Raw genomic sequence first — 16,223 nt, 5'->3', positions numbered from 1 at the left:
ATTTTTTTATATGACAAGTAGCAAGTAAGAAAGTATGAGCGGTCAAGCCCGACTCTATAATAGCCTACGCTGAGTAAATAAGCAAAAACATGTTTCTTTTAAAATTTCAATAATTTATGTTCCTGATTGATTTTCGGAGGACATTTGTATGGGCCGATTTCAGCCAGTATCAATAGTATTTGTCCTTGGACCGTACAAATTTCATGGTCCAAAATTTAACGAAATATCTTCAAAATTGCGATCTGTACTTTGCTCAATAGTTTTACATGGACAGCCAGCCAGACGGACGGACAGACATCGTTTAATCAAAAAGTGATTCTGAATCGATCTGTATTATTTAAGGTGGGTTAGACTAATATTTATGGGCGTTACAACCATCAGCATAAACGCGTAATGGCCGCCCCAGTATGGTGGTGTAGGGTATAATGAACTGGTGGTCCAAACAAAACCTGATTTTTTGAAACGAAAAAAGGCTCCAATTCCATTAATAGGACCTAGTTTACTTTAATATTGTACTAAATGGAGAAAGGATGATCATCTGTGATCACTTTTATTTCTCACCAAAAATCGAGTTTTAGTTGGCTCTAAAATCAGTTTTTTATACGAAAACCTAAAATAGGTCTTAGTTCTTTCTGTCTGTCACTTTGTTCGAACAGGTAGTTCATCTCCGTTTAAAATCTACCACACTTTTTGACACCTTTTTTGTGCTCTTCAATTCTATTTTAACAAGATCCCAATATCTCTCCACTGGACTTAGCTCAAGGCAGTTTGCTTAACATAGTGACAGGATGCCAAATCAGGCCAAAAATAAGTGGAGACATTAAAAAGACTAAAGCATCCTTTTTTGTAAACATTCCTTGATGTAAATTTCGGTACTTATTTGTAACAAATGTTTGGCTTCTTTTGCCGAAACTTCATATTGCTTGCCACACCAAGAACTTTTTGGGAACTTTGTCTGCTTTTGGGTCATAAACTTATCTAAAACACTCCCTCGAGCATCAGCAACATAAAAAATGTTGACCCGGAAGCTACGAAAAACTTTCCAGAACATACGTTTCGTCGTCCATTATGCAGCAGGTATATATTTTTATACCCTTCACCTTCGTGAGAAGGGTATATATAAGTTTGTCATTCCGTTTGTAATTTCTACATTTTTCATTTCCGACCCTATAAAGTATAAATATTCTGGATCCTTATAGATAGCTGTGCCGATTAAGCCATGTCCGTCTGTCTGTTGAAATCAATTTTCTGAAGACCTCAGATATCTTCGGGATCCAAATCTTCAATAATTCTGTCAGACATGCCTTCGAGAATTTTGCTATTTAAAATCAGCAAAATCAGTCCACAAATGGCTGAGATATGAGGAAAAAACCAAGACAACCTCGATTTTTGACCTATTTTAGACCTATATCTGGATTACTAAGACATTAATATAGACAATATGGATATCTAATGATAGATATTTCAAAGACATTTGCAACGACGTATATAAGACCATAGTAAGTTGGACCTACAATGGGTCAAAATCAAAAAAAAATTAACCAGAATTTTTTTTTTCACAAAAAAAAAATTAAATAAACCAAAAAAAAAAATTTAAATTTAAAAAAAAAACAAAATTTTAAAAATTTAAAATAACAATCAAAAACTTTTTTTTCCAAAAAATGAAAAAAACATCTGTAAAAAAAATTAAATTTTTTTTACCTAAAAATATTTAAAATTTTGAAGTATAATTTGGTAAAGGGTATATAAGATTCGGCACAGCCGAATATAGCACTCTTACTTGTTTTTTTTATAAAATTTGACTTCTCTATCAGAGTTCCTGTCAGGAACTTTTTGAGTCTTGTATGTTTTTAAACCTGCATTGGCTATAACTTTTCGTACCAAATAGTACGAGTACTAAGCTAAAGGGACTGATTTCCTACCGGATGTGTTGGATGCTTTATATTTATTGGCATTAAAAACATCATGTGGACCATTCCTTCTACGTGAACCAGGTTTTTTAACAACGGTACTCTCCCGATACTCTTTAACAATATTGGAATCAGTTTGACGGCAGACCTTTGATTGTATTGCCAACGTTTTTCATGACCAAGTTGGGTTTTGTTAAAAATATTCAATAATAATTGACATATTTTTCAAAGGTAACTTGATCAAAAAAAAATCTAATAATACTTGGGTTAAAAGTTTTAAGGAGAAACTTGTGTTAAGGTTCTTTCGATCGCACTCCTTATAAATCGCACTCCCTTTTGAAAAAAAGTTCGATATTGCCAAAAAAAAATCAAAAATTGTATATCTTGAGTTACAAAACATTTATTTTGCTATATATCCCACTCACATCCCACTAAGCGACCAAATAGATCTTAAAGGACTACACCCAAGCTTTCTTTTGAGCAAAAAAAAAAAATTTTAAAAGGGTCCATTTTGAAAAAAAAGTCAACAAAGTTTTTGATTTTGCAAATTTGAAAAAAAAAGTTAAAAAAGTTTTTGATTTCGGGAAAAAAATATAAAATTTTTTTTTTTTAAATATTTTTTTTCGAAAGATTGAAGAAATAGCTATCTAAACTATTTGGAACACATTTTGCTAAGAACAATATGTAATAATGTGTCTGAATTACTATTCAATAGGTCTAACCTTGGTGTAAATTTCATCCAGATCGGAAGACATCGATTTTAAAAGTTGGTTCACTTGACGTGAAATCCCCCATATATTTTGGGTCCTCATGAGATTATAAGACTATCTACCTAATCATTCTGTCTGTCTGCTGAAATCACGATAGGGCATAATCTAAATTTTCCGGATGAATTTTCCACAAATGCTCTCTGTTGATAAGGTTTTTTGCTCTGTTTTTAAGTAAATTGGTGTTGACAGGTGTGCTCCTGTGCCGAATGGTCCTCCTTTTACGCTGCTCATATTTATGCTATTGAAAATGGACAATATTGGTCCATTATTTCACCTAGCTCTCATACAAATTTCCCCCCGGAATACTGGTTGAGCAGTCATAAATACGACATACTATAAGGTATGCCAAAAATCGGGCAATATTTATCCATAATACCCATACAAGGTTCCCCTTAGATAATTACTTGAACATACTTGCATTAATCACTCCAATCCATGTTTCCTACATCAATTAAAATTTGGAAAAAAACACATTAACAAAACATATAAGTCCATTATTCTGGAGATACGCCAATAATGGATATTAACTTGAGATGATGCATTCCTTGATCTGGATGTATTACTTGATATTAACCCTCCGTTAGTCGCAATCATTTTCAATCGAGACTAGTAAAAAAGGCGCTTTTAAAAATAATCTCCTGGTTATTGGTTAAATTTTGTTTTAATTCTAACTTTATGAAAACCTTTAATAAAGCCATAAAAATGACAATATAAAATTAAATTTGCTCAGTAAAGTATTTTGTAAATTCTGTGGTAAGTCAGTATAATTAACCCAATACAATATTAATAAAAATTTAGTTGTTGCCAGTTAAACAGTTCATTTAATCTAAGTCAACACATTTTGTGCTAGGCTGCAAACTGATACCAACTTGGATTAAATAATAAAATTAAAATAATTTACAGATTTCTTGCTTGTCGAAACTAATTGCAATTAGCTCAGCGTGCAACAATTTTGTATTACTTTTTTTGTACTGTGACATCATGATGTGCGTCAATCGAGGAATAATTAATATTCGCTTCAAGATGTTACATCAAGCCACCCACAATCATTACAAATCAAACGTAGTAATTTTGTAAACTATAATTAAAATGAATTTTATTGAGTTGCAAGGAGTTGTTATTGGATGCTGTGTATAGGCGACATCCGTAAATGTCGTTTATATTAATTGTGTGGTGAAATAACTCGCCCCCAAATCAAAGTGTTAAAAATTATCAGTTGTTTTCAGTAATAACACTGTCCAACAGCATTATTGGAACAGAACAGGGACCCTAGAATTCTGAAAGGGCATGTTGAGTAGGTAATTTTTGTAGAATAAACTTGTAGTCCAGCTCTTCAGATTTTTTTTTTACAGTGGTTCAAAGTTTCCAATTTTTTGATCGAATGGAGCATTATACTAACTGAAAAAAATTATGTAAGATAATGTATGAGAGAATTATTATTGTCAGAGTTATATTGTGGAATTTTACTCGGGTCATTTTCATGGAAGATCTTTACCCTCTAGCTCCTCTCTTTAGGGGTCAATTTGACCCTTTTTTCGAGAAAATCAAAAAAAGTCCTTTTAAAAAGGACATTTAAGGATTAAAATATTCTACGAAAATTTTTACCGGAAAATTGCAGTGGGGGTCACCAAAGATACAAAAGTTGTATATAAAGCACTTTACGCTTAATTAGCAACATTACACGCCACCTCGAGTCTCAATTTTTTTTTGTAAAAAATTAGCCAAAAATCCAAGTGTGACCAGAATGAGCTGAAATTGGAAATATAAATAATCCTTAAGGAGGTCTACAAAAAACATGCATACATATCATATATGTCAACCCAAATGGTTGACATGATCATCGATATTATGATTTTATTACTATCGATATCAGAAAATGTTTATATTGTTACAAAATTGTATTTCAAATATAACGGTTTCTATAGACTGTCTTCAAGTTGCATTATGTTTCTCAACATTTCTATTTCTGGAGACTTCTAATTGTGGACAATGTTTTTTACAGCAGTTAACTTAACTGTGGACATAACACTGCGTTAAAAAAATTTTTTTTGAGTACCAGCTTCGAAATGTAATTTTTTCTTTTTTATACCTATCTTTTATTAAACATACATAAAATCTTTTTTTCTTTCACGTCTCATTCTTCTGTAAGAATAGAATTTTACTTGAATTCTAATATAACGATTTTAACGGCTGATTTAAAAGTTGCATAATGCTTTCAAATAGCAGTGCCTCTAACATATCTGTGGGCATTATTAACATTAAACAAAGGCTTTCAGTTGACCATTGATCATAAGTATGGCAACGCTGTTTGCTGCGACCGTATATTCGAATTCGAATATTCAGTTAAAGAACATTGTAGAAAGTACACCACAGATGGCGTATGTATTAGTAAGCTCTAGAATATACGAGCTTTGACAGTTAAAGAGCAATCTAGAGTGCAGATGGCAGTGTTATAAATAGTGGCAGAGATTGTAGTCGTTAGTTAGTTTATCAGAGACGCTTTTCGAATAAACATCAACTGAGTGCCTTAAAGTGTGCTGTATTTTTCAAGTGAATTCGTGTACATTATAAAGTGTGTCTGTATTTCTCCGAATTTATAAACGTATATAAAAACATTGAGTGACTATTTAATTCTGTTGTTATACATTTTAAATAAATAAGGAGTTGTTACAATTTTCAAGCTACTAAACGGCTTTTATTTGCAATCAAAAGTATCCGGTTTACTTAAAGGAAATAAACCAACGTTTTTAAAAGGTCAAAACGTTATAATATAAATAGGCCACACGTTTTTTCAAGTATTCAAAGTATTCGAATTTCCTAGTTAAAATTAAAAGGCCAACGCATATTTTAAAGAAATCTAATAAAAACAACCAGAATTTTTTACATTAATCAAGTTTAACCCTTAAATGCATGATTTTTATTTTATTTTTCTATAAAATATCAAATATTTAGTTGATTTTAATTTATTATATTTAATTTAGCTTTAGTTTGATTTAGAATTTCTTTAGCTGAAACCTTTCGTACTCCATTTGATTTTACTGAAGGAGAATCTGAACAGTTCGTCTAAAATTAAGTGGAACTGGAATGTAGACAATTGGCAACAATATGCATTAAAGGGTTAAATTAATCATTTAAGTAAAGAAAAATAAAAAAAAATCGTCTTATATAATTTGAACACAAAATATCGTAAAACTTTAACATTTTCTTTTGAGCTTTGATTGATCTTCTCGTTTTTAACGCCAACAGTAATCACCTAGCATAGTTGTGTTCCAATGGACTTTAAATCATTTTTCAAGCTTCTTTACATGGTGGAACCAGGATGTAAATATGAGCAGGTTGAGAGGAGACACAGATTAGATGGAAAAATATACAAATGAGAATGAAGAAAATAAATTTTCAATGACATTCTGGAACCCAATTTTCCATAAGCTTTAAACATGTCGTTAACTAAGTATTCTACATTGCCGGTTCTGTTGTTCTCTAAAAACCCTGCTGTCAGCGATAACTAGACATTAAGTTTCTTATTCGTAAGCTTTTTATCAGAATGTGGGTCTTTCATCAATGTGCGTATTTATGGTAGCACAAATATTCCTTCTTTGAGTTTATCATCACTTAACTTGGAAAATACTGCTTAAATATAAATAGAATGAACAAAATTGGTCATCAAACATATTTAGGATCTATCAATGGTATATGTTTCATATTCGATTTTCCGTAAACAAACTCTAACATTTCTGGCCAAGCTTTTGATGCATTTAAGCAGACCACTTAGTTCAGTATTCATATTGGATTTTCAATTAAATGTCAACAAATATGTCGACGTTATCGAATAGGAACGATTACTAAACAAAACAAAATAATAAAAAAAGTACAATACATCGGAAACAGTAACTGTTTCTTTTAACCCTAAAGTGAGGGTAGTAAAATAATAATTGACATGTACCTCGAAAACTAGACGTGATGAATACCACATATGTTTGGAATATTTAATCTATGACTCATTACCTATTCATTCCAGCTAACAGTTAAGAGGGTACCAAAATCGTGTAACGCTTTGTTATTAATATATTGGTGGATATTATTAACATTGAATAATAGGGTTTAGTTAATCATTGGTTGGTGCTGGAAACATCTGGATGGTCGTTAACTAAGGATGAATTAACTGCCTGACTGTGTGTTGTATAAGTTGTGAATTATAAATGGGTATTTGTATAAAAACACATAGTGAATATTTAAACTGTTGTTGTGTAAATTTTAATAAATAAAGAGTTGTAACAATTTTAAACTTCTAAACTGCTTTTGGTTGCAATCTAATGTATGCGGTTTATTTAAAGGAAATAAACCATCGTTTTTAAAAGAAGTTTTTATTGAATGACACAAAAATAACTATTTTTCATTTGAATTTGTATTCTAAATTTTTTACTTAAAATGTACAACCTCTTAAACGTTATTAAAATTTTCTGCAATTTATTTTTAGATGATGGAGAACAATTTTAGACTTATAGGAATCATCGAATGTCCAAAAAGTAAAAAATAAGGGCCACTCTAATGTTTATCTTAAGAAACCTATTTGTTTAGTCTTAAACTCTATCCTGACCTTAAGTTTATATTTAAAAAGAAAAACCAATTATATACTCCTCTTAGTATTAATTTTTAACCCAGCATTTACTTTCCATGCCAATAAAGTACATCATTTCACAAAAACAAAAAAGCTATTAACACCGTGACCATTTGTGGCAAGCAGCAACATACAACAACAACAAAATTCCTACAAACAAAATAAAGCATTGTTTCATAAACTTTAATCCTTATTAAAGACCAGTTGTTCTGGTTTACTAGTTGCTACACCTGACAGCACAATAATTTGTGCAATTTTCATAAATTGTTTTTAACAAAAATACCATTTTATTTCCCCTTAATTGAGTACTGATCTTTTTTTATTTATTGTAAGTATTATATTTCTCTCAAAATGAATAAAACCATAAATAATCCCAGCAGTATAAGTGCAATTTCCCCAGTTTAAGTTTAAAACTATACATAAATACAACCGCATGTGTTTGGCCTTTTTGTGTAGCTGTTATCTTTAAACCATAAATCATACCATATTTTCAGGCAGTTCATTCATTTATTTACTGCGTTTAAGTAGAAGGGTCATTTTTAAATAAGTTTTTTATATTGTATGTTGTTGCTACAGCTGAAAATTAAATAAACATTTTAAATTTTATTTTTCATACACACATATTTTCATTTGCCATTTATTTTGTAATTTTGTTAAAGGAACTTTAACACACAGTAAGTGTGAAGTGCAAATGTAAACACTTTATGTAAAGCATATTTTAAGGGGCCAAAGTATGCTAGACTACAGGCATTCGAGAGTGCGTTTGTGGTGCAAGTGTGCAAGAGTTTGTTTGGAGTCATAATAAAACATTTCTGAACTTTCACAGCAGATTATTACTTTTCAGCAAAATTATTTATGATTTATACGTTTATTCGCAAATATTGTTGCCTTAAGGGCAACTAAAGATACTGGAGTATAATGGGATTTAAAGCAAAACTTTTTTTTACTATATTCAGTTTAAGAGTTCTGAAGGGAGAAAATACAAAGGATAACAAAATAAATATGTTAGTTCTTTAGTTTTAGAAGTTTAAATGAAGTGACGTTAAATTCTTTCAAATGGAGGAATATTTATTTATGAATTTAAAATTTCTAAGAAATAAATTTTTCATAAATTATTAGCTCACCATAAAAGCATTTACCATGAAGTGAAATTTAATACCAACATGTTGACCCAATTGCAATTTGAGCCATATAATATCATCTAACACATAAACGCCTCCTAATGACTTTTTCCACTACTAGAGAATGAAAATGTAAAACATAATAAATAATATTTTTGTGTTTTTGTATTAGCAACAGCACAACAACTAATTTACATTTAGAGCATTTAGAAAATTTCTCATAAAAAATGCATGGCATACAATTAGGCATTTAATTACATCTATAAAACTTTCATTATGCGGATTTTGAACAAAGTTAATTTTGGAATTAAATGAACAGAAAAACACAATAACATTTGTAGTATTGTTGAAAACACAATATATAATTTTAATATTTTTGGGAAAATATATGAACCAGCAAATAAAACCATATTATTTTTATGTATTTCAAGTGACCAGCATAAACTTGGCATAGTTTAAGGCTTCAATTGAATTGTAAATTGAAAACAGTTCTTATATAACAGAAAATATTTAACAAGCTTCTGTTAATTAAAATTTTAAATAATGAATATTTACTTTTGTTTTTTTTTCAGATTTAATTTACACAACAAAATGGTGAGTCAGTAACTTTATTAAACAATTTTTTTTATGACATTTTGTATACGTATCATCTGTCGAAATTTCCCACAAAATTTATATTTAAAACCCATTGCCAATTATTGCACAAAATTTCTATTATTTTGCTAGGTTTTTGTCTTCTCTCAATTTATTGTTTATTGAAAATTATTGCCAAATTATATTGGTTAACATTTTTGCTTGTTTTAAAATTTGTAAATTCCTTAAATTATAGGTTAACAGCTTTAGTTTAAGCATTAGTTTTATAACAACTAAATATTTGTGGCCTACTTTTAGGATTACATATTTATGAAAAATTAAATTATAACTACAGGCATTGCGGTTTAAACTAAAACTTAAAAAGAAAACAAATAACCGCAAAAACATAAATATTTAAATACCAAGAAATTTTATGTAATACTTATTATTTAAGTAAACATAATATTTTTATATAAAAAATTCAATGTAGTCATTTTAACGTTGGATTTGCTACACTTGAAGATTTAGTTAATGTAAACGAAAAACTCAAATTTTAGTAGTGAAAAAATGAATTATTCAGTGATTTTATTAAAAATGCGGGATTAACAATATATGGCGCACAGTGGCTCATTTTCGTTTTTCATCGGCCAAAACTCTGTAACTTTTGAACCGATAGAGATATTTTAGAATTTTTTTTGTTGACAGATAACTTCTTGAATTTTTCTCCAATTTTAATTTCATTAAAATCGGTTCAGCAGTTGTTGCGCAATTTAAGGTTAAAGTTGAACTTTTAATTTTTTATAGCATTTAGTATGAAAATACAAATTTTTTGTTTTTTGAATCAGCTATACTTATTAAAAAAGTTATCAGCAGATAAAAACAAGTAAGGAAGTATGTTCGGTCAAGCTCGACTATATAATACCCTACACTATAATTTATTTTAGTGAATGATTTTCGGAAGCGGGTCTTATATGGGAGCTACGACTAATTTTGGACCTATCGCCATGAAATTAGGTCGTGTGATTTACGTCTATATGAATGTTATTTCTATTGAATTTTATGTTTATACCAACATTTTTAAGAGATTTATGCTCGTTAAAGTGATTTTCGGAAGCGGGTCTTATATGGGAGCTATGACTAATAATGGACCGATCATCATAAAATTAGGTGAAATTAATTCAGTTTGTATAAAACTTATTTGGAGCAAAATTTGTGTAGATACATATATAAATTAACCATTTACGACCGATAAAGAGAACATTTGTATGGGTGCTAGGTGAAATAGTGGACCGATTTCAATAATTTTCAACAGACTTCGTCCTCGGGCCGAAAAAATGTATGTACCAAATTTTATCGCAATATCTTCAAAATTGCGACTTGTACTTTGCGCCAGTCATATGAACAAATAAAATAAAAATAGAACAAAAATTTGGGAGTAATTTCATTCATTTCAAAAAGTGTTCAACAAACAGATCAAAACAGGTCAACAAGTATATATAGGCTTAAAGAGGACACTTTGGACTTTCTCCTGGTTGTAAAATTTGTTTAACCCCTTTTGATCCTAAGCACTTTTACTCCACTGAAATTCAAACACCTGAGAAAAAATTTAATAACACATCAGGTATAAACGGTACAATGACAAATCATATCAGCTCTTAAAGACTATTATCCTACCAACATAACAAAGGAAAAATCATCCAATTATCTATAATAGTTTGCGATTAATGATAATTTACTTCTGATCAAATTTACAAAAATCACATTTTTATAAAATGACATAAAATATTTGACTTTAACAGCATGCTACGCACACAATTGATAATATTTTTATCTAATTTTTTGGCTACCTTAGTTTCAATGTGTTTACTATTGAATGGCATTAAAATTTTGGAAATCGGAGTTAACAAAATGTTGGACTTTTGACTGATGAAATTGAGATATGAGCCACCGTGTGGCGTATCTTTTGAATGTAGCTTTACATATCTGTAACATATTCTTACTTAGGTACTGAACATCATAGTGTAAAATAAATATTTTTTTAGCTTCGAAAATGTCGAATTTTGTACCAACTAAACTTCATATGCGGGAAGTTTTGCTTTACTTCTTTAATATGTGCCGCTGAATCCCTCATGCTAGAAATGTTTGTGCGGTTCAGAAGATCGTCCAGGCCAGCCAAAAAACTTTGAAGACCAAGAATTGGAGGCATTAGTCCACCAATAGCTTGCAAAATCACTGGGAGTTACTCAATCAGTAATTTCAAAACGTTTGCAAGCATCAGGCTTCACCGAAAATAAGGAAAATTGGGTACCATAAGAATTGAAGCTGAGAGACCTTGAAAAACGACTTTTGATCGAACCATACGTATGAGGAATCTACTACCTGCCAACGTATTCCCGGCGGAATATAGCCAAACGTCAACAAACATCAACACAATGCACAGCATATATAGAGGTATCCCCCAGCTCGGCTGAGATTGAAGAAAACCAGGACAACCTCGATTTGTTGAACTATAACTCGTTTACTAAGTCATGTACACAGACCTGGATATTAAATACAAAGCATCTCAAAGACCTTTCTAACGGAGCACAGTGGGGTCAAATGCCCTTTTTTACGGATTTATTAATATCTCAACAACAATAATAGCGACGCACAGAGGGAAATAAATCTGCATAAGTTAGACATGTTATATATCAGTGGATAGAGGATTTTGTCTACTTTTCGAAAATGTACATAACTTTTGACAATTAAAATATACATGGAATACTTTTTTGAAAAATTTAGTTTTTGCATAGATTAAAAATTTTCAAATTGAAATTAAATATTTATTTATGAATAGTTTTTAATGAAATTTCACAGTTATGTAGATTTTTCTATTTAAAATGGAAAAATAAAAAGAAATTTTGAAATTTGTTATCAAGACTTCCGCAATCCCCAAAAAATTCTTGAAAATCCCAAAAATGAGATTTTTTCGTTTTTTGCCGGAGTTATCGGAACCCTTTATAAGATAATTAAGAACATATTGGGCCATCTAAAATAGGTTACTATATTTTGATATCGACTACGCCATTTGAGAATTTCTACCCTAAATTTGAATTTTACATAAAAATAGGCGTTTTTTGAATGGACCTGGTCCCCTCGATATCAAAACTTATAAATTTTTTTCATTTAAAATATTTCATGTAAAGTTAGCTTTTCAAACAGTGCAATAGATAACTTAAAAAGAATAAAAGTACTTTTTTCCCAAAAAAAGCGAAAAATCGCCTTTTTTAAATTTTTTAAATTCACTTTGGATTTAGTCATGATTTTTAAACAATTCTTTATTTCATATATACATCTGTTGTTAATCCCACAAAAGAAAAATGGAGAAAATCGGGAGATATTTGGAACCGCGGTAATCAAAAAACTGGAGTAGGGTGGGTTAAAATGTTGAAAATTTAATTTACAAATGCGAATATCTCCTAAGCTATAAGAGATAATTGATAGCTACGACCAGATTGTATATAGTGCTCGGCAAGAAAATTCTATATTTGAAATCGGAACACAAACGAAGAAATAGGATCATTTTTAAAATTGAACATACCCGAGGTGTTCTATTTTGGGGACTTCTGGCCCAGCTCCTGGTGTGGTCATTAGGTCTAAGTTCAAAACTTATAATCGACAGCACTTCCTCTTTGCGTATGTGAAATTTCATTCAAATCGGACTAAGGGTTTAGAAGCTACAGATTTATTTCCCTCTTTTTTTTTCTCATACCACTGTGCGACGCTCGCAAAATTTTACGTGGGTAGCTCTTATACCGATCCGCATATTGTAACAAAATTTTAGGGATATAGGAGGGGGAAGTCAATTACCCACCATATAAAATAATTATTAACTGTGCTTTATCTATAGAACTATAATGCACACTAAATTTTCTGCGGGAAACTCTAAAAACAAACTACACTTTCCACCAAAATTGGAAGGGTATACGAGGGTGGAATCGGGTTCCCCCATACAAATGAATTATTAATTCTCCTATATCTATAGAACTACATCAGTGAAACTAGAGATGCCAAACGGGGAATCCCTTACCCGAAAATCCCGGGGTTTTCGGGATTTCTTAAATACCGAAGCCCGGGATTTTTTAATTTTAAATTCCGGGATTTTCCAAATCCCGTTTTTCATAAATAAATAGGGGAAATTGTCATTTTTGTGTGCCTTTTCCATGCATCTTGACATACTACATGACCGAATATCGCAAAGTGATGTTCAGCAAAGTTGTTAAGCATAACTCCTGCTACAACATAGTTAATAAAGTGGGGCTCTGGAAAACCAATTCTTCACCTTTTTTTGTAAGTTATCTAATAAAACTAAACTTAAATCCTCTTCAAATGAAATTGATTTTATCTCAGATGAGGAGCTCGAACAAAATTAAAATATTTCGATTGCTAAAAGATACTATTAACAAATGTAAAAAACCCACTCATTCGCCAAAATATGGCCAAAAAATTAGTTTTTCTCGAAAATCGCAAAATTTATATCGCAGGTACGGAAAAACTATAGGAGGTATTGACATACTTTTCTCACACTTTTATTCCCTATTATGTTGTAAATAAAACCCCATGTGATGATCAAAAAATTCTGAAATTTGTTTAACAAAATTTTTAAAAATTTGAAATTGGAGTTTTGAAACTGCCGTTAAAATTCGGATTATAAATAGATTTTTGGTGATGTTTTTAAAAATGTGAGACCCAAGGTGGCGTGTAATTTGGCTAATTAAGCGTAAAGAACTTTATCTAGAACTTTGGTATCTTTGGTGACCCCCACTGAAATTTTAAGTCAAACATTTTTGTGGAATTTTTTAATCCTTAAATGTCCTTTTTGAAAGGACTTTTTTTGATTTTCTCGAAAAAGGGGACCCCTAAGGATAGGAGCTAGAGGGTTAAGATCTTCCACAAAAATTATCCCCATAAAATTCCACAATATAACTCTGATAATAAGAATTCTCTTAGATATTAACTTACAACTTTTTTTCAGTTAGTATACTGCTTGCTTTTATAAAAAATGAAAACTTTGACCCACTGTAAACAAAAATTCAGACCAGGTGTACTATAAGTTTATTCTACAAAAATTATCTACTCAACATGCCCTTTCAGAATTATAGGGTCGCTGTTCTGTTCCAATCAAAAAGTCTCAATTTGTTGGACAGTGTAATTAATTCTATCGAACCTTTGATTTTACAAAATTTATAAATTTTGTAAAGTGTATAAATCTTATTAAATAGTTTTGCAGTATTAACAAAATTTATTTAATACCACAGACATATTTACTCTTACTTTCATTTAATTGCATTTATCTGGTTGCAGCTTAACATAAACACAGGAAATAAAACTGTGGTATACTTTAAGGCTGTAATTGATAAAAAAATAATTGCATAAGTTAAGGTTTAATTAAATATTTATAAAATGAAATAAATTGATAAAATTTTTCCCACAAAATTCCAAATAAATCTTTTGCAAAAATAAAACAAACAAATAATAACTTATGTACTTGTTATTCAATTCATAAATTCGTTTTATTATTATTTCCTTAAAACCATCAATAAAAAAACACTTTAAATAATTTATGACCCTTAATGTCTTAAAAACCAATTTTTCTCAGTTTTAAGTTGTTGTTTTATGCTGCCTGTAGAATATTATATTTATTTATTGCATTCTTATTTATCAAATATTTGTGTATATGTGTATGTTTTATAATAATACCAGTAATTTAATCATTCAACTGAATTGCAGTTTGTCAATGATTTAATATTGTTGCTTTTATTTGAAATTAATTTTTTGTTATTTATTTAAATGTGTGTAGTTTATTTCATTTCATTTTAATTTTCCATTCAATTTGTCGCTTGTCTTCTTTATTTTATAATTTAATGCAAGAAATTGATTTTGATTTTTTTTGCTGAAATTTTTGTTGGTTGCTATAAATTATTGTCTAGTATTTGCTATTGTTTTAATACATTTTCCTGTTTATTTAACAATTAAAGTATTTAAATTAAATATATTGAAATGTTGTATATTTTGTTCTACATATTATTGATTTATGGTGTTTTTTGCGCTTTCTATAGAAAATAATTTATTTGGTTGAGGGGAGGTATAGAAGGTTTTTATTTATAGACAATTTATTATATTAAATTCTTTTGTTATTTTCAAGGGTCAATGCATTATGTTGTAGTTAAATATTTAGTAATAATCCAATATTAAAATATTTAAAAATAAATTTGTTACAATAACCAAGGACGTTTTGTCTTCAATTTTATTAGTTTTTTCTATTTCATATTTTAGGAAGTTAGTCTATTTGACTGGTTACTCATCCATATGAAAGTAATCTGAGTTTTAATTTCAAGTTCATTATTTTATTATAGTTTTATATCGATATTCTATGCTTTTACATGTTTAAACTTAACCTATTAGTTTTTTTTTTTTTGTTAAAATTGTAGTACTTTTTGTTGAAACAAAATTTAATGCTATTATTCAGGATGATTGAATGACAGATTAAATATTTTTTTAATTTAATTTTGCAATTCTTTGTTATATGGGTAGTTTTAATGGAATATAGTGAAAGTTAAAATTTAAAACATAAAAGGATGACAATCGATTTGAAACGGTTAAAAGATAACGGTAACGGTAATTGAAATTATTTCGGTAATGGTAGATTAGCGGTCAAATTATTACTAACATTTACAAAACTTAAAAGTAAGTTAACGAAAACAAGTAAGAGAGCTATATTCGACTGTGCCGAATTTTATATACCCTTCACCAAATTATACTTCAAAATAATTTTTTTTCCAAAGAAGTTTTTTTAATTTTTTTGAAAAAAAAAAATTTTCGAATCGTTTTTAATATTTTTTTTTAATTTTAAAAAAAATTTTGTTTTTTTTAATTTTTTTTTGGTGAAAAAAAATTAGGGTTAAAAAATATTTTTTCCGATTTTGAAGCATTGTAGGTCCAACTTACTATGGTCTTATTTATATACGTCGTTGCAGAGGTCTTTGAAATATCTATCATTAGTTATCCATATTGTCTATATTAATGACTTAGTAATCCAGATATAGGTCAAAAATCGAGGTTGTCCTGGTTTTTTCCTCATATCTCTTAGCCATTTGTGGACCGATATTGCTGATTGTAAATAGGAAACTTCTCGAAAGCATGTCCGAAGATTTGGATCCCGAAGATATCTGGGTTCTTCAGAAAATTGATT

General features: G+C 29.6%; 1 protein-coding gene across 1 annotated transcript in view; it reads right to left on the bottom strand.

The window, feature by feature from the left end:
• LOC135956021 (atrial natriuretic peptide receptor 1) overlaps positions 1–16,223 on the bottom strand; it is a 395,833-nt gene that overhangs the window by 307,242 nt on the left and 72,368 nt on the right. The gene's annotated exons all lie outside the window — the stretch shown is intronic.

This window comes from Calliphora vicina, chromosome 1, assembly GCF_958450345.1.
Source record: "Calliphora vicina chromosome 1, idCalVici1.1, whole genome shotgun sequence".
NCBI lineage: Eukaryota > Metazoa > Arthropoda > Insecta > Diptera > Calliphoridae > Calliphora > Calliphora vicina.
This window is presented reverse-complemented; position numbering and strand designations above follow the sequence as displayed.